The following is a 22,823-nucleotide window of genomic DNA, read 5'->3' on the forward strand; positions in this document are numbered from 1 at the left end:
GACCAGGCCCATCCTTCGCAACACCGGGGACAGATAGAACCTCAGCACGTAGTGACACTTGGAGTTTGCGTACTGGGGATCGACACATAGCTTGATGCAGCCGCACACGAAGGTGGTCATCAGGATGAGGGCCACGTTGGGTACATTTTTCCCGCCCTTGTCCAGAGATTTGAACATCGTGTCCCTCCGGACCCGGTCCATTTTAGATCCCCAGACGAAGCGGAAAATGGCTCGGGTGACTGCCACGGCGCAGGAGTGGGGTATGGGCCAGACCTGCGCCACGTAGAGCAACAACGTGAGCGCCTCGCACCTGATGACCAGGTTCTTACCCACAATGGAGAGAGACCGCTGCCCCCACATGCCCAACTTTTGTCGTACCTTGGCTACTCGCTCCTCCCATGTTTTGGTGCACGCCCCGGCCCTTCCGAACCATATCCCCAGCACCTTCAGGTAATCTGACCTGACGGTGAAGGGGACAAAGGATCGGTCGGCCCAGTTCCCAAAGAACATGGCCTCGCTCTTGCCGTGGTTAACTTTGGCTCCCGAGGCCAGTTCGAACTGGTCGCAGATGCTCATCAGTCTGCGCACGGACAGCGGATCCGAGCAGAAGACGGCGACGTCATCCATGTACAGGGAGGTTTTGACCTGAGTGCCTCCGCTGCCTGGGATTGTCACCCCTCTTATGCTCGCATCCTTCCTAATAGACTCAGCAAAGGGTTCAATACAGCAAACAAACAAGACCGGGGAAAGAGGACAGCCCTGTCTGACTCCAGATTTGATCGGGAAACTTTCAGATTCCCACCCGTTGATTGACACTGCGCTACTGATGTTTGTGTAGAGCAGTTGGATCCAATTGCAGATTCCCTCCCCAAACCCCATTTTGGAAAGCACGTCCATCATGTAGGTGTGCGATATCCTGTCAAAAGCCTTCTCCTGGTCCAGGCTGATGAGGCAGGTGTCCACCCTCCTGTCCCGTACGTAGGCGATCGTATCCCTGAGTAGCGCGAGGCTATCAGAGATCTTCCTGCCGGGTACAGTACAGGTCTGATCGGGGTGAATCACCAGCTCCAGAGCAGACTTGACTCGACTGGCTATGACTTTGGACAGAATCTTGTAATCAACATTAAGCAGTGAGATGGGCCGCCAATTTCTGATTTCTACCCTCTCCCCCTTCTGCTTGTAAATGAGGGTGATGATGCCTTTTCTCATGGATTCTGACATGCTACCGGCCAGGAGCATACTCTCGTATACTTCCAGCAGGTCCGGGCCGACCCAGTCCCACAGGGCCGAGTACAACTCGACCGGTAAGCCGTCGCTCCCGGGAGTTTTACTCGCCTCGAAAGACTCGACGGCCTTTGTCAGCTCGTCCAGAGTTAGCGGCTTGTCCAGTCCCTCCCTCCTGCTGTCATCTAAGACCTCTGTGATAGATGACAGGAAGGACTGGGAGGCTCTGCTGTCTGTGGGCTTCGCGTCATACAGCCCAGCATAAAAGGATTTGCTGATCCTTAGTATGTCGGACTGCGAAGACGTTACCGAGCCATCTTCTTCCTTCAGGCTGCTGATAACAGAGCTCTCTCTGTGTACCTTTTGGAAGAAGTAACGCGAGCACGTCTCATCCTGCTCGATGGAGCGGACTCTGGACCGGAAGATGATCTTGGAGGCCTCCTTGGCAAAGAGCGAGGCCTGCTGGCTCTTCACCTCTTGGAGGTCCTCCTTGACCTCGACCCCCATTGACTGCAACCGGAGTAGATTTTGCATAATTTTCTGGAGTCGGGACAGTTCCCTCTGTCTCTCTCTCGCCTTCTGAACACCTTTGTGGATGAAGAACCTCTTGATGTTCTCCTTAATCGCTTCCCACCAGTGAACTGGAGACTCAAAGAGGGGTTTCACGGTCCTCCAACCATTGTAATCCCTTTTGAGTTCCTCAACGTTCTCTGGGGTCAGCAGTGTCGCATTGAGCTTCCACGTCCCTCTGCCAACCCGCTGGTCGTCCTGTAAGTGACAGTCGGCCAGTAAGAGGCAGTGGTCGGAGAAGAACCCCGGCTTGACGTCGGTGGATCCGACCGTGACAGCACGGGAAACAAACAGGAAGTCAATCCTGGAACGGGCAGACCCGTCCGATCTTGATGATAAGAACAGATACTACACTTGATCTTAGCCAAAAGGCCGAAAAGCGATGGCCGTAAAACTGCGTTTGCTGCGCGCGTCAGGCCCGGCGTGCGGCCTCTACGTCAAAGTAGCCGACGGGTGGGCGAGCCTCGGGCGAAAGAGGCGACGGCGGGCGGTCTTTGAGCCAGAGCTCCTTTTGTTGCCGGGCCTTGCAAGCAGAAAGGAAAGCACGCGTGCATGCCACGCGCAGCCATTCCTCGCGCTTCTGCGCGAGGCGTTGCGCAGGAAAAAAGACACGCGCGCGCTGGGCAGCAAAGGGCGGCCTGCAACTGCGGGGCAATCCAACAGGGGGCAGCGTAGCGCCCACGGAAAACTGCAGCAAAGTCAGCCGAGCAGCAGCGCCGTCACTATTGCGAATTCTATTTTTCAGTAGGGGTCTCGCCCCCGTGGAGGGGGGAAGCTGCACCGCTCCTGGAAACACTGCAATACCAGGTGGATGCATGGAGTGGACGGGGCAAGCCCCTGCTCCATCTCCCTGTCCCAAAAATCAATTTAATATTTGGTCCCCAGATCGGAGACGTATCAGATATTAAACTGATAAGAACAGATTTTTTTTTTTTTTTTTATTTCCAAAATATACTTTATTCATAAAAATCTGTAAAAATTACATTGCCAAACAGTTTCCAAACAGCACGAAAAAATACAAACATTGCAAAAGAGATCAGTTTCTTTCAATAATGTCATGAGTTTCTTCCCAACCATTCCGTTTCACAATTGTCATGTCAATTACAGTTTTACATTTACAGCAATTGAGAATATTAACGATACAGTTCGAGGGGCTTCCCATGGTTCCAGCCCCTCAGTCCAGCTTGGTGGGGGAACCTTACACTGTGGTCTTTCCCCATTGAGCCTTTGCTGCGGCTGCCCCAAGCTTTAGTGCGTCCCTCAGCACGTAGTCCTGGACCTTGGAATGTGCCAGTCTGCAACATTCGGTGGTGGACAACTCTTTGCGCTGGAAGACCAGCAAGTTTCGGGCAGACCAAAGGGCGTCTTTCACCGAATTGATAGTCCTCCAGCAGCAGTTGATGTTTGTCTCGGTGTGCGTCCCTGGGAACAGCCCGTAGAGCACAGACTCCTGTGTTACAGAGCTGCTTGGGATGAACCTTGACAAAAACCACTGCATCTCTTTCCACACCTGCTTTGCAAAGGCACATTCCAGGAGGAGGTGGGCGACCGTCTCTTCCCCACCACAGCCAACGCGGGGGCACTGTGCGGAGGGGGCGAGACTTCGGGTGTGCATGAAGGATCTGACGGGGAGGGCCCTTCTCACCACCAGCCAAGCTACGTCTTGGTGCTTGTTTGAAAGTTCTGGTGATGAGGCATTCCGCCAAATGACTTTGACGGTCTGCTCGGGGAACCATCCGACAGGATCCACCGTTTCCTTTTCCCGTAGGGCCTTGAGGACATTCCGTGCAGACCACTGCCTGATGGACCAGTGGTCAAAGGTGTTTTTCCGCAGAAACTGCTCCACGAAGGATAGGTGGTACGGCGCCGCCCAACTGCGCGGAGCGTTCCGCGGCAATGTGACCAGGCCCATCCTTCGCAACACCGGGGACAGATAGAACCTCAGCACGTAGTGACACTTGGAGTTTGCGTACTGGGGATCTACACATAGCTTGATGCAGCCGCACACGAAGGTGGTCATCAGGATGAGGGCCACGTTGGGTACATTTTTCCCGCCCATGTCCAGAGATTTGAACATCGTGTCCCTCCGGACCCGATCCATTTTAGATCCCCAGACGAAGCGGATAAGAACAGATACTTTTTTTTTTTTTTTTTTCCAAAATATACTTTATTCATAAAAATCTGTAAAAATTACATTGCCAAACAGTTTCCAAACAGCACCAAAAAATACAAACATTGCAAGGGAGATCAGTTTCCTTCAATACTGTCATGAGTTTCTTCCCAACCCTTCCGTTTCACAATTGTCATGTCAATTACAGTTTTACATTTACAGCAATTCAGAATATTAACGATACAGTTCGAGGGGTTTCCCATGGATCCAGCCCCTCAGTCCAGCTTGGTGGGGGAACCTTACACTGTGGTCTTTCCCCATTGAGCCTTTGCTGCGGCTGCCCCAAGCTTTAGTGCGTCCCTCAGCACGTAGTCCTGGACCTTGGAATGTGCCAGTCTGCAACATTCGGTGGTGGACAACTCTTTGCGCTGGAAGACCAGCAAGTTTCGGGCAGACCAAAGGGCGTCTTTCACCGAATTGATAGTCCTCCAGCAGCAGTTGATGTTTGTCTCGGTGTGCGTCCCTGGGAACAGCCCGTAGAGCACAGACTCCTGTGTTACAGAGCTGCTTGGGATGAACCTTGACAAAAACCACTGCATCTCTTTCCACACCTGCTTTGCAAAGGCACATTCCAGGAGGAGGTGGGCGACCGTCTCTTCCCCACCACAGCCAACGCGGGGGCACTGTGCGGAGGGGGCGAGACTTCGGGTGTGCATGAAGGATCTGACGGGGAGGGCCCTTCTCACCACCAGCCAAGCTACGTCTTGGTGCTTGTTTGAAAGTTCTGGTGATGAGGCATTCCGCCAAATGACTTTGACGGTCTGCTCGGGGAACCATCCGACAGGATCCACCGTTTCCTTTTCCCGTAGGGCCTTGAGGACATTCCGTGCAGACCACTTCCTGATGGACCGGTGGTCAAAGGTGTTTTTCCGCAGAAACTGCTCCACGAAGGATAGGTGGTCCGGCGCCGCCCAACTGCATGGTGCGTTCCGCGGCAATGTGACCAGGCCCATCCTTCGCAACACCGGGGACAGATAGAACCTCAGCACGTAGTGACACTTGGAGTTTGCGTACTGGGGATCGACACATAGCTTGATGCAGCCGCACACGAAGGTGGTCATCAGGATGAGGGCCACGTTGGGTACATTTTTCCCGCCCACGTCCAGAGATTTGAACATCGTGTCCCTCCGGACCCGGTCCATTTTAGATCCCCAGACGAAGCGGATAAGAACAGATACTACACTTGATCTTAGCCAAAAGGCCGAGAAGCGATGGCCGTAAAACTGCGTTTGCTGCGCGCGTCAGGCCCGGCGTGCGGCCTCTACGTCAAAGTAGCCGCCGGGTGGGCGAGCCTCGGGCGAAAGAGGCGACGGCGGGCGGTCTTTGAGCCAGAGCTCCTTTTTTTGCCGGGCCTTGCAAGCAGAAAGGAAAGCACGCGTGCATGCCACGCGCAGCCATTCCTCGCGCTTCTGCGCGAGGCGTTGCGCAGGAAAAAAGACACGCGCGCGCTGGGCAGCAAAGGGCGGCCTGCAACTGCGGGGCAATCCAACAGGGGGCAGCGTAGCACCCACGGAAAACTGCAGCAAAGTCAGCCGAGCAGCAGCGCCGTCACTATTGCGAATTCTATTTTTCAGTAGGGGTCTCGCCCCCGTGGAGGGGGGAAGCTGCACCGCTCCTGGAAACACTGCAATACCAGGTGGATGCATGGAGTGGACGGGGCAAGCCCCTGCTCCATCTCTCTGTCCCAAAAATCAATTTCATATTTGGTCCCCAGATAGGGGACGTATCAGATATTAAACTGATAAGAACAGATACTTTTTTTTTTTTTTTTTTATTTTATTTCCAAAATATACTTTATTCATAAAAATCTGTAAAAATTACATTGCCAAACAGTTTCCAAACAGCACGAAAAAATACAAACATTGCAAAAGAGATCAGTTTCTTTCAATAATGTCATGAGTTTCTTCCCAACCCTTCCGTTTCACAATTGTCATGTCAATTACAGTTTTACATTTACAGCAATTGAGAATATTAACGATACAGTTCGAGGGGCTTCCCATGGTTCCAGCCCCTCAGTCCAGCTTGGTGGGGGAACCTTACACTGTGGTCTTTCCCCATTGAGCCTTTGCTGCGGCTGCCCCAAGCTTTAGTGCGTCCCTCAGCACGTAGTCCTGGACCTTGGAATGTGCCAGTCTGCAACATTCGGTGGTGGACAACTCTTTGCGCTGGAAGACCAGCAAGTTTCGGGCAGACCAAAGGGCGTCTTTCACCGAATTGATAGCCCTCCAGCAGCAGTTGATGTTTGTCTCGGTGTGCGTCCCTGGGAACAGCCCGTAGAGCACAGACTCCTGTGTTACAGATAAGAACAGATACTACACTTGATCTTAGCCAAAAGGCCGAAAAGCGATGGCCGTAAAACTGCGTTTGCTGCGCGCGTCAGGCCCGGCGTGCGGCCTCTACGTCAAAGTAGCCGCCGGGTGGGCGAGCCTCGGGCGAAAGAGGCGACGGCGGGCGGTCTTTGAGCCAGAGCTCCTTTTTTTGCCGGGCCTTGCAAGCAGAAAGGAAAGCACGCGTGCATGCCACGCGCAGCCATTCCTCGCGCTTCTGCGCGAGGCGTTGCGCAGGAAAAAAGACACGCGCGCGCTGGGCAGCAAAGGGCGGCCTGCAACTGCGGGGCAATCCAACAGGGGGCAGCGTAGCGCCCACGGAAAACTGCAGCAAAGTCAGCCGAGCAGCAGCGCCGTCACTATTGCGAATTCTATTTTTCAGTAGGGGTCTCGCCCCCGTGGAGGGGGGAAGCTGCACCGCTCCTGGAAACACTGCAATACCAGGTGGATGCATGGAGTGGACGGGGCAAGCCCCTGCTCCATCTCCCTGTCCCAAAAATCAATTTAATATTTGGTCCCCAGATCGGAGACGTATCAGATATTAAACTGATAAGAACAGATTTTTTTTTTTTTTTTTATTTCCAAAATATACTTTATTCATAAAAATCTGTAAAAATTACATTGCCAAACAGTTTCCAAACAGCACGAAAAAATACAAACATTGCAAAAGAGATCAGTTTCTTTCAATAATGTCATGAGTTTCTTCCCAACCATTCCGTTTCACAATTGTCATGTCAATTACAGTTTTACATTTACAGCAATTGAGAATATTAACGATACAGTTCGAGGGGCTTCCCATGGTTCCAGCCCCTCAGTCCAGCTTGGTGGGGGAACCTTACACTGTGGTCTTTCCCCATTGAGCCTTTGCTGCGGCTGCCCCAAGCTTTAGTGCGTCCCTCAGCACGTAGTCCTGGACCTTGGAATGTGCCAGTCTGCAACATTCGGTGGTGGACAACTCTTTGCGCTGGAAGACCAGCAAGTTTCGGGCAGACCAAAGGGCGTCTTTCACCGAATTGATAGTCCTCCAGCAGCAGTTGATGTTTGTCTCGGTGTGCGTCCCTGGGAACAGCCCGTAGAGCACAGACTCCTGTGTTACAGAGCTGCTTGGGATGAACCTTGACAAAAACCACTGCATCTCTTTCCACACCTGCTTTGCAAAGGCACATTCCAGGAGGAGGTGGGCGACCGCCTCTTCCCCACCACAGCCAACGCGGGGGCACTGTGCGGAGGGGGCGAGACTTCGGGTGTGCATGAAGGATCTGACGGGGAGGGCCCTTCTCACCACCAGCCAAGCTACGTCTTGGTGCTTGTTTGAAAGTTCTGGTGATGAGGCATTCCGCCAAATGACTTTGACGGTCTGCTCGGGGAACCATCCGACAGGATCCACCGTTTCCTTTTCCCGTAGGGCCTTGAGGACATTCCGTGCAGACCACTGCCTGATGGACCGGTGGTCAAAGGTGTTTTTCCGCAGAAACTGCTCCACGAAGGATAGGTGGTACGGCGCCGCCCAACTGCGCGGAGCGTTCCGCGGCAATGTGACCAGGCCCATCCTTCGCAACACCGGGGACAGATAGAACCTCAGCACGTAGTGACACTTGGAGTTTGCGTACTGGGGATCTACACATAGCTTGATGCAGCCGCACACGAAGGTGGTCATCAGGATGAGGGCCACGTTGGGTACATTTTTCCCGCCCACGTCCAGAGATTTGAACATCGTGTCCCTCCGGACCCGGTCCATTTTAGATCCCCAGACGAAGCGGATAAGAACAGATACTACACTTGATCTTAGCCAAAAGGCCGAGAAGCGATGGCCGCAAAACTGCGTTTGCTGCGCGCGTCAGGCCCGGCGTGCGGCCTCTACGTCAAAGTAGCCGCCGGGTGGGCGAGCCTCGGGCGAAAGAGGCGACGGCGGGCGGTCTTTGAGCCAGAGCTCCTTTTTTTGCCGGGCCTTGCAAGCAGAAAGGAAAGCACGCGTGCATGCCACGCGCAGCCATTCCTCGCGCTTCTGCGCGAGGCGTTGCGCAGGAAAAAAGACACGCGCGCGCTGGGCAGCAAAGGGCGGCCTGCAACTGCGGGGCAATCCAACAGGGGGCAGCGTAGCACCCACGGAAAACTGCAGCAAAGTCAGCCGAGCAGCAGCGCCGTCACTATTGCGAATTCTATTTTTCAGTAGGGGTCTCGCCCCCGTGGAGGGGGGAAGCTGCACCGCTCCTGGAAACACTGCAATACCAGGTGGATGCATGGAGTGGACGGGGCAAGCCCCTGCTCCATCTCCCTGTCCCAAAAATCAATTTAATATTTGGTCCCCAGATCGGGGACGTATCAGATATTAAACTGATAAGAACAGATTTTTTTTTTTTTTTTTTTATTTCCAAAATATACTTTATTCATAAAAATCTGTAAAAATTACATTGCCAAACAGTTTCCAAACAGCACGAAAAAATACAAACATTGCAAAAGAGATCAGTTTCTTTCAATAATGTCATGAGTTTCTTCCCAACCCTTCCGTTTCACAATTGTCATGTCAATTACAGTTTTACATTTACAGCAATTGAGAATATTAACGATACAGTTCGAGGGGCTTCCCATGGTTCCAGCCCCTCAGTCCAGCTTGGTGGGGGAACCTTACACTGTGGTCTTTCCCCATTGAGCCTTTGCTGCGGCTGCCCCAAGCTTTAGTGCGTCCCTCAGCACGTAGTCCTGGACCTTGGAATGTGCCAGTCTGCAACATTCGGTGGTGGACAACTCTTTGCGCTGGAAGACCAGCAAGTTTCGGGCAGACCAAAGGGCGTCTTTCACCGAATTGATAGTCCTCCAGCAGCAGTTGATGTTTGTCTCGGTGTGCGTCCCTGGGAACAGCCCGTAGAGCACAGACTCCTGTGTTACAGAGCTGCTTGGGATGAACCTTGACAAAAACCACTGCATCTCTTTCCACACCTGCTTTGCAAAGGCACATTCCAGGAGGAGGTGGGCGACCGTCTCTTCCCCACCACAGCCAACGCGGGGGCACTGTGCGGAGGGGGCGAGACTTCGGGTGTGCATGAAGGATCTGACGGGGAGGGCCCTTCTCACCACCAGCCAAGCTACGTCTTGGTGCTTGTTTGAAAGTTCTGGTGATGAGGCATTCCGCCAAATGACTTTGACGGTCTGCTCGGGGAACCATCCAACAGGATCCACCGTTTCCTTTTCCCGTAGGGCCTTGAGGACATTCCGTGCAGACCACTGCCTGATGGACCGGTGGTCAAAGGTGTTTTTCCGCAGAAACTGCTCCACGAAGGATAGGTGGTACGGCGCCGCCCAACTGCATGGTGCGTTCCGCGGCAATGTGACCAGGCCCATCCTTCGCAACACCGGGGACAGATAGAACCTCAGCACGTAGTGACACTTGGAGTTTGCGTACTGGGGATCGACACATAGCTTGATGCAGCCGCACACGAAGGTGGTCATCAGGATGAGGGCCACGTTGGGTACATTTTTCCCGCCCTTGTCCAGAGATTTGAACATCGTGTCCCTCCGGACCCGGTCCATTTTAGATCCCCAGACGAAGCGGAAAATGGCTCGGGTGACTGCCACGGCGCAGGAGTGGGGTATGGGCCAGACCTGCGCCACGTAGAGCAACAACGTGAGCGCCTCGCACCTGATGACCAGGTTCTTACCCACAATGGAGAGAGATCGCTGCCCCCACATGCCCAACTTTTGTCGTACCTTTGCTACTCGCTCCTCCCATGTTTTGGTGCACGCCCCGGCACTTCCGAACCATATCCCCAGCACCTTCAGGTAATCTGACCTGACGGTGAAGGGGACAAAGGATCGGTCAGCCCAGTTGCCAAAGAACATGGCCTCGCTCTTGCCGTGGTTAACTTTGGCTCCCGAGGCCAGTTCGAACTGGTCGCAGATGCTCATCAGTCTGCGCACGGACAGCGGATCCGAGCAGAAGACGGCCACGTCATCCATGTACAGGGAGGTTTTGACCTGAGTGCCTCCGCTGCCTGGGATTGTCACCCCTCTTATGCTCGCATCCTTCCTAATAGACTCAGCAAAGGGTTCAATACAGCAAACAAACAAGACCGGGGACAGAGGACAGCCCTGTCTGACTCCAGATTTGATCGGGAAACTTTCAGATTCCCACCCGTTGATTGACACTGCGCTACTGATGTTTGCGTAGAGCAGTTGGATCCAATTGCAGATTCCCTCCCCAAACCCCATCTTGGAAAGCACGTCCATCATGTAGCTGTGCGATATCCTGTCAAAAGCCTTCTCCTGGTCCAGGCTGATGAGGCAGGTGTCCACCCCCCTGTCCCGTACGTAGGCGATCGTATCCCTGAGTAGCGCGAGGCTATCAGAGATCTTCCTGCCGGGTACAGTACAGGTCTGATCGGGGTGAATCACCAGCTCCAGAGCAGACTTGACTCGACTGGCTATGACTTTGGACAGAATCTTGTAATCAACATTAAGCAGTGAGATGGGCCGCCAATTTCTGATTTCTACCCTCTCCCCCTTCTGCTTGTAAATGAGGGTGATGATGCCTTTTCTCATGGATTCTGACATGCTACCGGCCAGGAGCATACTCTCGTATACTTCCAGCAGGTCCGGGCCGACCCAGTCCCACAGGGCCGAGTACAACTCGACCGGTAAGCCGTCGCTCCCGGGAGTTTTACTCGCCTCGAAAGACTCGACGGCCTTTGTCAGCTCGTCCAGAGTTAGCGGCTTGTCCAGTCCCTCCCTCCTGCTGTCATCTAAGACCTCTGTGATAGATGACAGGAAGGACTGGGAGGCTCTGCTGTCTGTGGGCTTCGCGTCATACAGCCCAGCATAAAAGGATTTGCTGATCCTTAGTATGTCGGACTGCGAAGACGTTACCGAGCCATCTTCTTCCTTCAGGCTGCTGATAACAGAGCTCTCTCTGTGTACCTTTTGGAAGAAGTAACGCGAGCACGTCTCATCCTGCTCGATGGAGCGGACTCTGGACCGGAAGATGATCTTGGAGGCCTCCTTGGCAAAGAGCGAGGCCTGCTGGCTCTTCACCTCTTGGAGGTCCTCCTTGACCTCGACCCCCATTGACTGCAACCGGAGTAGATTTTGCATAATTTTCTGGAGTCGGGACAGTTCCCTCTGTCTCTCTCTCGCCTTCTGAACACCTTTGTGGATGAAGAACCTCTTGATGTTCTCCTTAATCGCTTCCCACCAGTGAACTGGAGACTCAAAGAGGGGTTTCACGGTCCTCCAACCATTGTAATCCCTTTTGAGTTCCTCAACGTTCTCTGGGGTCAGCAGTGTCGCATTGAGCTTCCACGTCCCTCTGCCAACCCGCTGGTCGTCCTGTAAGTGACAGTCGGCCAGTAAGAGGCAGTGGTCGGAGAAGAACACCGGCTTGACGTCGGTGGATCCGACCGTGACAGCACGGGAAACAAACAGGAAGTCAATCCTGGAACGGGCAGACCCGTCCGATCTTGACCATGTGTATCTGCGCTGCGCTCCGTCTGCAGGTTTGCTGAAGACGTCGTGCAGTTTGGCATCCTTAACTGTTTCTATGAGGAATCTGGACGTAGCGTCCAGTTTTCTGTCGTCACTGCCGGATCGTCCAGCCGCATCGATGATGCAGTTGAAGTCACCGCCTAGGATGACCGGCCTGGACGTCGCCAGCAGCAGTGGGAGCTGCTGGAAGACGGTCAGCCGCTCGCTGCGTTGTACCGGGGCGTACACGTTGATCAACCGGAGCGGAGCGTTGTTGTACATCACGTCTGCTACGAGGAGGCGGCCGCCCACCACCTCCTTAACTTCGGAGATGGTGAAGTTACCTCCCCGCAGCAGAATACCCAGGCCGGAGGAACGGCAGTCATTACCCCCCGACCAGATCGATGGCCCGTGGGACCACCATCGCGACCACTGCCTGTAGGTGCTGAGGTGTGGTATTCCACACTCCTGCAGAAACAGTAGGTCAGCTTTGACCTTGGCAAGGTAATCCAAGGTTGAAACACATCGCGTAGTCGATTTAATGCTACGCACATTAATGGAAGCAATTCTTACACCCATTTTTAACTAAAAATTAGTTGTTGCTTCCCATACCATTTGTCCTCGCTAGTCCCAGTCCTTCCCCTTCGGGATGTTCCTGCATACCCATCGTATGCGCAAGCAGTTTCACGTTGGTTGGGCTCAGAAACCCCTCCTGATTTTTCCTGCAGGGTTTGTGCCGCTCGGGTGACATCGGGGGGGTCTTGTAGGCAGAGAGGATTGGGTTGTCCTCAGCTGCTTCCATCTGTTCCTCCTCGAAAACATCACAGCTCCCGGTCTCCCGGAGCTCAGGTGCGCCAGACGTGTCTTTGCTCCCGGTGTCCCGGAGCTGAGATGCGTTGGCCACGTCGTTACGTGTGGGGAATTGGGGTTGGGGCACGCCGGGCCCATCACAGCTTCCAGTGCCCGGGGGCTGGGATGCTTGATCATCCATCTCGGAGTTCTGCCGCCTCTTTTGAAGGGGCTGTCGTTCCAGCATTTCCCCGTCCAGTGAAGAGGAGTTGTTGCAGTCTGATTCAGAAGAAAGCCTCCTCTTGCCACTGGTTTGGGTGGTGGCTTTGGGATGTTTTTTCTTTGTGGTTTTCCTCTGGACCACTTGCCACTGACCTGTTTGTCCATCTGCTGCCTCCTCCTCCATTGATTCTGTCTGTGGAGGAGGGGTTTCCGGGCGCTGGGTAGGTGCTGGGTCGTTGGTTTCAGCCGCCTCCCCTTCCTTCTCAGGTTGAAGTTCCTCACTGCGGAGAAGGTTGCTGGTCTCCTTTCGAACAGCGGACGCCTTCGTCGAACCTTCGCCCTGCCATTCCTTGGACCTTGCCGCCTGAGCATAGCTGAGACAACGTTTGGGGCAGGTCTTGTAGAGATGGCCTGCCGCACCGCACAAGTTGCAACACTTAGTCTGCTTACAGTCCTTGGTCTGATGGCCTTCCTCCTTGCAGTTCTTGCAAACAACCGTGCTGCAGTTGGCTGCCATGTGACCAGATTTAAACTGATAAGAACAGATACTACACTTGATCTTAGCCAAAAGGCCGAGAAGCGATGGCCGTAAAACTGCGTTTGCTGCGCGCGTCAGGCCCGGCGTGCGGCCTCTACGTCAAAGTAGCCGCCGGGTGGGCGAGCCTCGGGCGAAAGAGGCGACGGCGGGCGGTCTTTGAGCCAGAGCTCCTTTTGTTGCCGGGCCTTGCAAGCAGAAAGGAAAGCACGCGTGCATGCCACGCGCAGCCATTCCTCGCGCTTCTGCGCGAGGCGTTGCGCAGGAAAAAAGACGTGCGCGCGCTGGGCAGCAAAGGGCGGCCTGCAACTGCGGGGCAATCCAACAGGGGGCAGCGTAGCGCCCACGGAAAACTGCAGCAAAGTCAGCCGAGCAGCAGCGCCGTCACTATTGCGAATTCTATTTTTCAGCAGGGGTCTCGCCCCCGTGGAGGGGGGAAGCTGCATCGCTCCTGAAAACACTGCAATACCAGGTGGATGCATGGAGTGGACGGGGCAAGCCCCTGCTCCATCTCCCTGTCCCAAAAATCAATTTAATATTTGGTCCCCAGATAGGGGACGTATCAGATATTAAACTGATAAGAACAGATACTACACTTGATCTTAGCCAAAAGGCCGAGAAGCGATGGCCGTAAAACTGCGTTTGCTGCGCGCGTCAGGCCCGGCGTGCGGCCTCTACGTCAAAGTAGCCGCCGGGTGGGCGAGCCTCGGGCGAAAGAGGCGACGGCGGGCGGTCTTTGAGCCAGAGCTCCTTTTGTTGCCGGGCCTTGCAAGCAGAAAGGAAAGCACGCGTGCATGCCACGCGCAGCCATTCCTCGCGCTTCTGCGCGAGGCGTTGCGCAGGAAAAAAGACGTGCGCGCGCTGGGCAGCAAAGGGCGGCCTGCAACTGCGGGGCAATCCAACAGGGGGCAGCGTAGCGCCCACGGAAAACTGCAGCAAAGTCAGCCGAGCAGCAGCGCCGTCACTATTGCGAATTCTATTTTTCAGCAGGGGTCTCGCCCCCGTGGAGGGGGGAAGCTGCATCGCTCCTGAAAACACTGCAATACCAGGTGGATGCATGGAGTGGACGGGGCAAGCCCCTGCTCCATCTCCCTGTCCCAAAAATCAATTTAATATTTGGTCCCCAGATAGGGGACGTATCAGATATTAAACTGATAAGAACAGATACTACACTTGATCTTAGCCAAAAGGCCGAGAAGCGATGGCCGTAAAACTGCGTTTGCTGCGCGCGTCAGGCCCGGCGTGCGGCCTCTACGTCAAAGTAGCCGCCGGGTGGGCGAGCCTCGGGCGAAAGAGGCGACGGCGGGCGGTCTTTGAGCCAGAGCTCCTTTTGTTGCCGGGCCTTGCAAGCAGAAAGGAAAGCACGCGTGCATGCCACGCGCAGCCATTCCTCGCGCTTCTGCGCGAGGCGTTGCGCAGGAAAAAAGACGCGCGCGCGCTGGGCAGCAAAGGGCGGCCTGCAACTGCGGGGCAATCCAACAGGGGGCAGCGTAGCACCCACGGAAAACTGCAGCAAAGTCAGCCGAGCAGCAGCGCCGTCACTATTGCGAATTCTATTTTTCAGCAGGGGTCTCGCCCCCGTGGAGGGGGGAAGCTGCACCGCTCCTGGAAACACTGCAATACCAGGTGGATGCATGGAGTGGACGGGGCAAGCCCCTGCTCCATCTCCCTGTCCCAAAAATCAATTTAATATTTGGTCCCCAGATAGGGGACGTATCAGATATTAAACTGATAAGAACAGATACTTTTTTTTTTTTTCCAAAATATACTTTATTCATAAAAATCTGTAAAAATTACATTGCCAAACAGTTTCCAAACAGCACGAAAAAATACAAACATTGCAAAAGAGATCAGTTTCTTTCAATAATGTCATGAGTTTCTTCCCAACCCTTCCGTTTCACAATTGTCATGTCAATTACAGTTTTACATTTACAGCAATTGAGAATATTAACGATACAGTTCGAGGGGTTTCCCATGGATCCAGCCCCTCAGTCCAGCTTGGTGGGGGAACCTTACACTGTGGTCTTTCCCCATTGAGCCTTTGCTGCGGCTGCCCCAAGCTTTAGTGCGTCCCTCAGCACGTAGTCCTGGACCTTGGAATGTGCCAGTCTGCAACATTCGGCGGTGGACAACTCTTTGCGCTGGAAGACCAGCAAGTTTCGGGCAGACCAAAGGGCGTCTTTCACCGAATTGATAGTCCTCCAGCAGCAGTTGATGTTTGTCTCGGTGTGCGTCCCTGGGAACAGCCCGTAGAGCACAGACTCCTGTGTTACAGAGCTGCTTGGGATGAACCTTGACAAAAACCACTGCATCTCTTTCCACACCTGCTTTGCAAAGGCACATTCCAGGAGGAGGTGGGCGACCGTCTCTTCCCCACCACAGCCAACGCGGGGGCACTGTGCGGAGGGGGCGAGACTTCGGGTGTGCATGAAGGATCTGACGGGGAGGGCCCTTCTCACCACCAGCCAAGCTACGTCTTGGTGCTTGTTTGAAAGTTCTGGTGATGAGGCATTCCGCCAAATGACTTTGACGGTCTGCTCGGGGAACCATCCGACAGGATCCACCGTTTCCTTTTCCCGTAGGGCCTTGAGGACATTCCGTGCAGACCACTGCCTGATGGACCGGTGGTCAAAGGTGTTTTTCCGCAGAAACTGCTCCACGAAGGATAGGTGGTACGGCGCCGCCCAACTGCACGGAGCGTTCCGCGGCAATGTGACCAGGCCCATCCTTCGCAACACCGGGGACAGATAGAACCTCAGCACGTAGTGACACTTGGAGTTTGCGTACTGGGGATCTACACATAGCTTGATGCAGCCGCACACGAAGGTGGTCATCAGGATGAGGGCCACGTTGGGTACATTTTTCCCGCCCATGTCCAGAGATTTGAACATCGTGTCCCTCCGGACCCGGTCCATTTTAGATCCCCAGACGAAGCGGAAAATGGCTCGGGTGACTGCCACGGCGCAGGAGTGGGGTATGGGCCAGACCTGCGCCACGTAGAGCAACAACGTGAGCGCCTCGCACCTGATGACCAGGTTCTTACCCACAATGGAGAGAGATCGCTGCCCCCACATGCCCAACTTTTGTCGTACCTTGGCTACTCGCTCCTCCCATGTTTTGGTGCACGCCCCGGCACTTCCGAACCATATCCCCAGCACCTTCAGGTAATCTGACCTGACGCTGAAGGGGACAAAGGATCGGTCAGCCCAGTTCCCAAAGAACATGGCCTCGCTCTTGCCGTGGTTAACTTTGGCTCCCGAGGCCAGTTCGAACTGGTCGCAGATGCTCATCAGTCTGCGCACGGACAGCGGATCCGAGCAGAAGACGGCGACGTCATCCATGTACAGGGAGGTTTTGACCTGAGTGCCTCCGCTGCCTGGGATTGTCACCCCTCTTATGCTCGCATCCTTCCTAATAGACTCAGCAAAGGGTTCAATACAGCAAACAAACAAGACCGGGGACAGAGGACAGCCCTGTCTGACTCCAGATTTGATCGGGAAACTTTCAGATTCCCACCCGTTGATTGAGACTGCGCTACTGATGTTTGTGTAGAGCAGTTGGATCCAATTGCAGATTCCCTCCCCAAACCCCATTTTGGAAAGCACGTCCATCATGTAGGTGTGCGATATCCTGTCAAAAGCCTTCTCCTGGTCCAGACTGATGAGGCAGGTGTCCACCCTCCTGTCCCGTACGTAGGCGATCGTATCCCTGAGTAGCGCGAGACTATCAGAGATCTTCCTGCCGGGTACAGTACAGGTCTGATCGGGGTGAATCACCAGCTCCAGAGCAGACTTGACTCGACTGGCTATGACTTTGGACAGAATCTTGTAATCAACATTAAGCAGTGAGATGGGCCGCCAATTTCTGATTTCTACCCTCTCCCCCTTCTGCTTGTAAATGAGGGTGATGATGCCTTTCCTCATGGATTCTGACATGCTACCGGCCAGGAGCATACTCTCGTATACTTCCAGCAGGTCCGGGCCGACCCAGTCCCACAGGGCCGAGTACAACTCGACCGGTAAGCCGTCGCTCCCGGGAGTTTTACTCGCCTCGAAAGACTCGACGGCCTTTGTCAGCTCGTCCAGAGTTAGCGGCTTGTCCAGTCCCTCCCTCCTGCTGTCATCTAAGACCTCTGTGATAGATGACAGGAAGGACTGGGAGGCTCTGCTGTCTGTGGGCTTCGCGTCATACAGCCCAGCATAAAAGGATTTGCTGATCCTTAGTATGTCGGACTGCGAAGACGTTACCGAGCCATCTTCTTCCTTCAGGCTGCTGATAACAGAGCTCTCTCTGTGTACCTTTTGGAAGAAGTAACGCGAGCACGTCTCATCCTGCTCGATGGAGCGGACTCTGGACCGGAAGATGATCTTGGAGGCCTCCTTGGCAAAGAGCGAGGCCTGCTGGCTCTTCACCTCTTGGAGGTCCTCCTTGACCTCGACCCCCATTGACTGCAACCGGAGTAGATTTTGCATAATTTTCTGGAGTCGGGACAGTTCCCTCTGTCTCTCTTCGCCTTCTGAACACCTTTGTGGATGAAGAACCTCTTGATGTTCTCCTTAATCGCTTCCCACCAGTGAACTGGAGACTCAAAGAGGGGTTTCACGGTCCTCCAACCTTTGTAATCCCTTTTGAGTTCCTCAACGTTCTCTGGGGTCAGCAGTGTCACATTGAGCTTCCACGTCCCTCTGCCAACCCGCTGGTCGTCCTGTAAGTGACAGTCGGCCAGTAAGAGGCAGTGGTCGGAGAAGAACACCGGCTTGACGTCGGTGGATCCGACCGTGACAGCACGGGACACAAACAGGAAGTCAATCCTGGAACGGGCAGACCCGTCCGATCTTGACCATGTGTATCTGCGCTGCGCTCCGTCTGCAGGTTTGCTGAAGACGTCGTGCAGTTTGGCATCCTTAACTGTTCCTATGAGGAATCTGGACGTAGCGTCCAGTTTTCTGTCGTCACTGCCGGATCGTCCAGCCGCATCGATGATGCAGTTGAAGTCACCGCCTAGGATGACCGGCCTGGACGTCGCCAGCAGCAGTGGGAGCTGCTGGAAGACGGTCAGCCGCTCGCTGCGTTGTACCGGGGCGTACACGTTGATCAACCGGAGCGGAGCGTTGTTGTACATCACGTCTGCTACGAGGAGGCGGCCGCCCACCACCTCCTTAACTTCGGAGATGGTGAAGTTACCTCCCCGCAGCAGAATACCCAGGCCGGAGGAACGGCAGTCATTACCCCCCGACCAGATCGATGGCCCGTGGGACCACCATCGCGACCACTGCCTGTAGGTGCTGAGGTGTGGTATTCCACACTCCTGCAGAAACAGTAGGTCAGCTTTGACCTTGGCAAGGTAATCCAAGGTTGAAACACATCGCGTAGTAGATTTAATGCTACGCACATTAATGGAAGCAATTCTTACACCCATTTTTTACAAAAAATTAGTTGTTGCTTCCCATACCATTTGTCCTCGCTAGTCCCAGTCCTTCCCCTTCGGGATGTTCCTGCATACCCATCGTATGCGCAAGCAGTTTCACGTTGGTTGGGCTCAGAAACCCCTCCTGATTTTTCCTGCAGGTTTTGTGCCGCTCGGGTGACATCGGGGGGGTCTTGTAGGCAGAGAGGATTGGGTTGTCCTCAGCTGCTTCCATCTGTTCCTCCTCGAAAACATCACAGCTCCCGGTCTCCCGGAGCTCAGGTTCGCCAGACGTGTCTTTGCTCCCGGTGTCCCGGAGCTGAGATGCGTTGGCCACGTCGTTACGTGTGGGGAATTGGGGTTGGGGCACGCCGGGCCCATCACAGCTTCCAGTGCCCGGGGGCTGGGATGCTTGATCATCCATCTCGGAGTTCTGCCGCCTCTTTTGAAGGGGCTGTCGTTCCAGCATTTCCCCGTCCAGTGAAGAGGAGTTGTTGCAGTCTGATTCAGAAGAAAGCCTCCTCTTGCCACTGGTTTGGGTGGTGGCTTTGGGATGTTTTTTCTTTGTGGTTTTCCTCTGGACCACTTGCCACTGACCTGTTTGTCCATCTGCTGCCTCCTCCTCCATTGATTCTGTCTGTGGAGGAGGGGTTTCCGGGCGCTGGGTAGGTGCTGGGTCGTTGGTTTCAGCCGCCTCCCCTTCCTTCTCAGGTTGAAGTTCCTCACTGCGGAGAAGGTTGCTGGTCTCCTTTCGAACAACGGACGCCTTCGTCGAACCTTCGCCCGGCCATTCCTTGGACCTTGCCGCCTGAGCATAGCTGAGACAACGTTTGGGGCAGGTCTTGTAGAGATGGCCTGCCGCACCGCACAAGTTGCAACACTTAGTCTGCTTACAGTCCTTGGTCTGATGGCCTTCCTCCTTGCAGTTCTTGCAAACAACCGTGCTGCAGTTGGCTGCCATGTGACCAGATTTGCCACAGGTGCGACAAACTCTGGGCTGCCCAGCGTAGACCAAGAAGCCTCGACTTCCCCCGATAGCGAAGCTGGAGGGAGGGTGGATGATGGCTCCACTGGGATCTACCTTCAAGGTCACCTTGACCTGCCGCTTGCTGGTCCAGATCCCAAAGGGGTCCTTGACATCAGTGCTGCTGCCGGCCACCTCGACGTACCTGGCGAGAAAGGTGAGTACGTCCACCACCGGAACATGGGGGTTGTAGAGGTGAATCGTCACCACCCGGTCCCGTTGTGACGGAAGCGTGAAGAGCGGCTCCGCTGTGAGGATCGACAGTGGAGCCCGGTCCCCTTTCTCCTTGAACGCCTTCAGGAACTTGATGCATCCCGCCACGTTCCGGAACGTCACGTCGAAGTATCCACTGCTGGGGAAATCCTGCAGGCAGAAGACATCCGTCGCTTGAAATCCGCAGCAATCGAAGAGAATTTTCTTGATGAAGAAGGTGCGATCGACCGGTGCATCTCCTTCCTTGTCCTTCACGACCACCCGAACGGTGTTGCGCACTCCCTGGCCCGAAGCTCGAAAATTGGTTATAGCCATTTCACTCAAAGCTTCCCCAGGATCAAAAGGCAATGATCATGGTCTCTTCTCAATCAAATAAGCACTGATAAGAACAGATACTACACTTGATCTTAGCCAAAAGGCCGAGAAGCGATGGCCGTAAAACTGCGTTTGCTGCGCGCGTCAGGCCCGGCGTGCGGCCTCTACGTCAAAGTAGCCGCCGGGTGGGCGAGCCTCGGGCGAAAGAGGCGACGGCGGGCGGTCTTTGAGCCAGAGCTCCTTTTTTTGCCGGGCCTTGCAAGCAGAAAGGAAAGCACGCGTGCATGCCACGCGCAGCCATTCCTCGCGCTTCTGCGCGAGGCGTTGCGCAGGAAAAAAGACACGCGCGCGCTGGGCAGCAAAGGGCGGCCTGCAACTGTGGGGCAATCCAACAGGGGGCAGCGTAGCGCCCACGGAAAACTGCAGCAAAGTCAGCCGAGCAGCAGCGCCGTCACTATTGCGAATTCTATTTTTCAGTAGGGGTCTCGCCCCCGTGGAGGGGGGAAGCTGCACCGCTCCTGGAAACACTGCAATACCAGGTGGATGCATGGAGTGGACGGGGCAAGCCCCTGCTCCATCTCCCTGTCCCAAAAATCAATTTAATATTTGGTCCCCAGATCGGAGACGTATCAGATATTAAACTGATAAGAACAGATTTTTTTTTTTTTTTTTATTTCCAAAATATACTTTATTCATAAAAATCTGTAAAAATTACATTGCCAAACAGTTTCCAAACAGCACGAAAAAATACAAACATTGCAAAAGAGATCAGTTTCTTTCAATAATGTCATGAGTTTCTTCCCAACCATTCCGTTTCACAATTGTCATGTCAATTACAGTTTTACATTTACAGCAATTGAGAATATTAACGATACAGTTCGAGGGGCTTCCCATGGTTCCAGCCCCTCAGTCCAGCTTGGTGGGGGAACCTTACACTGTGGTCTTTCCCCATTGAGCCTTTGCTGCGGCTGCCCCAAGCTTTAGTGCGTCCCTCAGCACGTAGTCCTGGACCTTGGAATGTGCCAGTCTGCAACATTCGGTGGTGGACAACTCTTTGCGCTGGAAGACCAGCAAGTTTCGGGCAGACCAAAGGGCGTCTTTCACCGAATTGATAGTCCTCCAGCAGCAGTTGATGTTTGTCTCGGTGTGCGTCCCTGGGAACAGCCCGTAGAGCACAGACTCCTGTGTTACAGAGCTGCTTGGGATGAACCTTGACAAAAACCACTGCATCTCTTTCCACACCTGCTTTGCAAAGGCACATTCCAGGAGGAGGTGGGCGACCGTCTCTTCCCCACCACAGCCAACGCGGGGGCACTGTGCGGAGGGGGCGAGACTTCGGGTGTGCATGAAGGATCTGACGGGGAGGGCCCTTCTCACCACCAGCCAAGCTACGTCTTGGTGCTTGTTTGAAAGTTCTGGTGATGAGGCATTCCGCCAAATGACTTTGACGGTCTGCTCGGGGAACCATCCGACAGGATCCACCGTTTCCTTTTCCCGTAGGGCCTTGAGGACATTCCGTGCAGACCACTGCCTGATGGACCGGTGGTCAAAGGTGTTTTTCCGCAGAAACTGCTCCACGAAGGATAGGTGGTACGGCGCCGCCCAACTGCGCGGAGCGTTCCGCGGCAATGTGACCAGGCCCATCCTTCGCAACACCGGGGACAGATAGAACCTCAGCACGTAGTGACACTTGGAGTTTGCGTACTGGGGATCTACACATAGCTTGATGCAGCCGCACACGAAGGTGGTCATCAGGATGAGGGCCACGTTGGGTACATTTTTCCCGCCCATGTCCAGAGATTTGAACATCGTGTCCCTCCGGACCCGATCCATTTTAGATCCCCAGACGAAGCGGATAAGAACAGATACTACACTTGATCTTAGCCAAAAGGCCGAGAAGCGATGGCCGTAAAACTGCGTTTGCTGCGCGCGTCAGGCCCGGCGTGCGGCCTCTACGTCAAAGTAGCCGCCGGGTGGGCGAGCCTCGGGCGAAAGAGGCGACGGCGGGCGGTCTTTGAGCCAGAGCTCCTTTTTTTGCCGGGCCTTGCAAGCAGAAAGGAAAGCACGCGTGCATGCCACGCGCAGCCATTCCTCGCGCTTCTGCGCGAGGCGTTGCGCAGGAAAAAAGACACGCGCGCGCTGGGCAGCAAAGGGCGGCCTGCAACTGCGGGGCAATCCAACAGGGGGCAGCGTAGCGCCCACGGAAAACTGCAGCAAAGTCAGCCGAGCAGCAGCGCCGTCACTATTGCGAATTCTATTTTTCAGTAGGGGTCTCGCCCCCGTGGAGGGGGGAAGCTGCACCGCTCCTGGAAACACTGCAATACCAGGTGGATGCATGGAGTGGACGGGGCAAGCCCCTGCTCCATCTCCCTGTCCCAAAAATCAATTTAATATTTGGTCCCCAGATCGGAGACGTATCAGATATTAAACTGATAAGAACAGATTTTTTTTTATTTCCAAAATATACTTTATTCATAAAAATCTATAAAAATTACATTGCCAAACAGTTTCCAAACAGCACCAGAAAATACAAACATTGCAAAAGAGATCAGTTTCTTTCAATAATGTCATGA

At 54.3% G+C, this 22,823-nt stretch overlaps 8 non-coding genes and 8 pseudogenes across 8 annotated transcripts; all 16 read right to left on the reverse strand.

The window, feature by feature from the left end:
• Positions 1-2,086: 2,086 nt before the first annotated feature.
• On the reverse strand, positions 2,087-2,178 carry LOC137354804 (U2 spliceosomal RNA; annotated as a pseudogene).
• A 386-nt stretch (positions 2,179-2,564) lies between these two features.
• Positions 2,565-2,747, reverse strand: LOC137354420 (U2 spliceosomal RNA). Its single transcript, XR_010970424.1, has one exon. It is a non-coding gene; the product is annotated as a U2 spliceosomal RNA (small nuclear RNA).
• A 2,321-nt stretch (positions 2,748-5,068) lies between these two features.
• Positions 5,069-5,177, reverse strand: LOC137354759 (U2 spliceosomal RNA; annotated as a pseudogene).
• A 386-nt stretch (positions 5,178-5,563) lies between these two features.
• LOC137354414 (U2 spliceosomal RNA) lies at positions 5,564-5,755 on the reverse strand. The gene has a single exon (XR_010970419.1). It is a non-coding gene; the product is annotated as a U2 spliceosomal RNA (small nuclear RNA).
• A 460-nt stretch (positions 5,756-6,215) lies between these two features.
• Positions 6,216-6,312, reverse strand: LOC137354790 (U2 spliceosomal RNA; annotated as a pseudogene).
• Positions 6,313-6,698: 386 nt separating this feature from the next.
• LOC137354421 (U2 spliceosomal RNA) lies at positions 6,699-6,881 on the reverse strand. Its single transcript, XR_010970425.1, has one exon. It is a non-coding gene; the product is annotated as a U2 spliceosomal RNA (small nuclear RNA).
• A 1,110-nt stretch (positions 6,882-7,991) lies between these two features.
• On the reverse strand, positions 7,992-8,100 carry LOC137354760 (U2 spliceosomal RNA; annotated as a pseudogene).
• A 386-nt stretch (positions 8,101-8,486) lies between these two features.
• LOC137354363 (U2 spliceosomal RNA) lies at positions 8,487-8,671 on the reverse strand. The gene has a single exon (XR_010970391.1). It is a non-coding gene; the product is annotated as a U2 spliceosomal RNA (small nuclear RNA).
• A 4,562-nt stretch (positions 8,672-13,233) lies between these two features.
• Positions 13,234-13,340, reverse strand: LOC137354498 (U2 spliceosomal RNA; annotated as a pseudogene).
• A 386-nt stretch (positions 13,341-13,726) lies between these two features.
• Positions 13,727-13,917, reverse strand: LOC137353825 (U2 spliceosomal RNA). The gene has a single exon (XR_010969977.1). It is a non-coding gene; the product is annotated as a U2 spliceosomal RNA (small nuclear RNA).
• Positions 13,918-14,303: 386 nt separating this feature from the next.
• Positions 14,304-14,494, reverse strand: LOC137353826 (U2 spliceosomal RNA). The gene has a single exon (XR_010969978.1). It is a non-coding gene; the product is annotated as a U2 spliceosomal RNA (small nuclear RNA).
• Positions 14,495-14,880: 386 nt separating this feature from the next.
• On the reverse strand, positions 14,881-15,058 carry LOC137354210 (U2 spliceosomal RNA; annotated as a pseudogene).
• A 5,199-nt stretch (positions 15,059-20,257) lies between these two features.
• Positions 20,258-20,366, reverse strand: LOC137354611 (U2 spliceosomal RNA; annotated as a pseudogene).
• A 386-nt stretch (positions 20,367-20,752) lies between these two features.
• Positions 20,753-20,935, reverse strand: LOC137354422 (U2 spliceosomal RNA). The gene has a single exon (XR_010970426.1). It is a non-coding gene; the product is annotated as a U2 spliceosomal RNA (small nuclear RNA).
• A 1,110-nt stretch (positions 20,936-22,045) lies between these two features.
• Positions 22,046-22,154, reverse strand: LOC137354734 (U2 spliceosomal RNA; annotated as a pseudogene).
• Positions 22,155-22,540: 386 nt separating this feature from the next.
• Positions 22,541-22,736, reverse strand: LOC137354395 (U2 spliceosomal RNA). The gene has a single exon (XR_010970409.1). It is a non-coding gene; the product is annotated as a U2 spliceosomal RNA (small nuclear RNA).
• Between the last annotated feature and the right edge of the window lie 87 nt (positions 22,737-22,823).

Source organism: Heterodontus francisci, chromosome 41 (genome assembly GCF_036365525.1).
Source record: "Heterodontus francisci isolate sHetFra1 chromosome 41, sHetFra1.hap1, whole genome shotgun sequence".
In the NCBI taxonomy this organism is placed as follows: Eukaryota; Metazoa; Chordata; class Chondrichthyes; order Heterodontiformes; family Heterodontidae; genus Heterodontus; species Heterodontus francisci.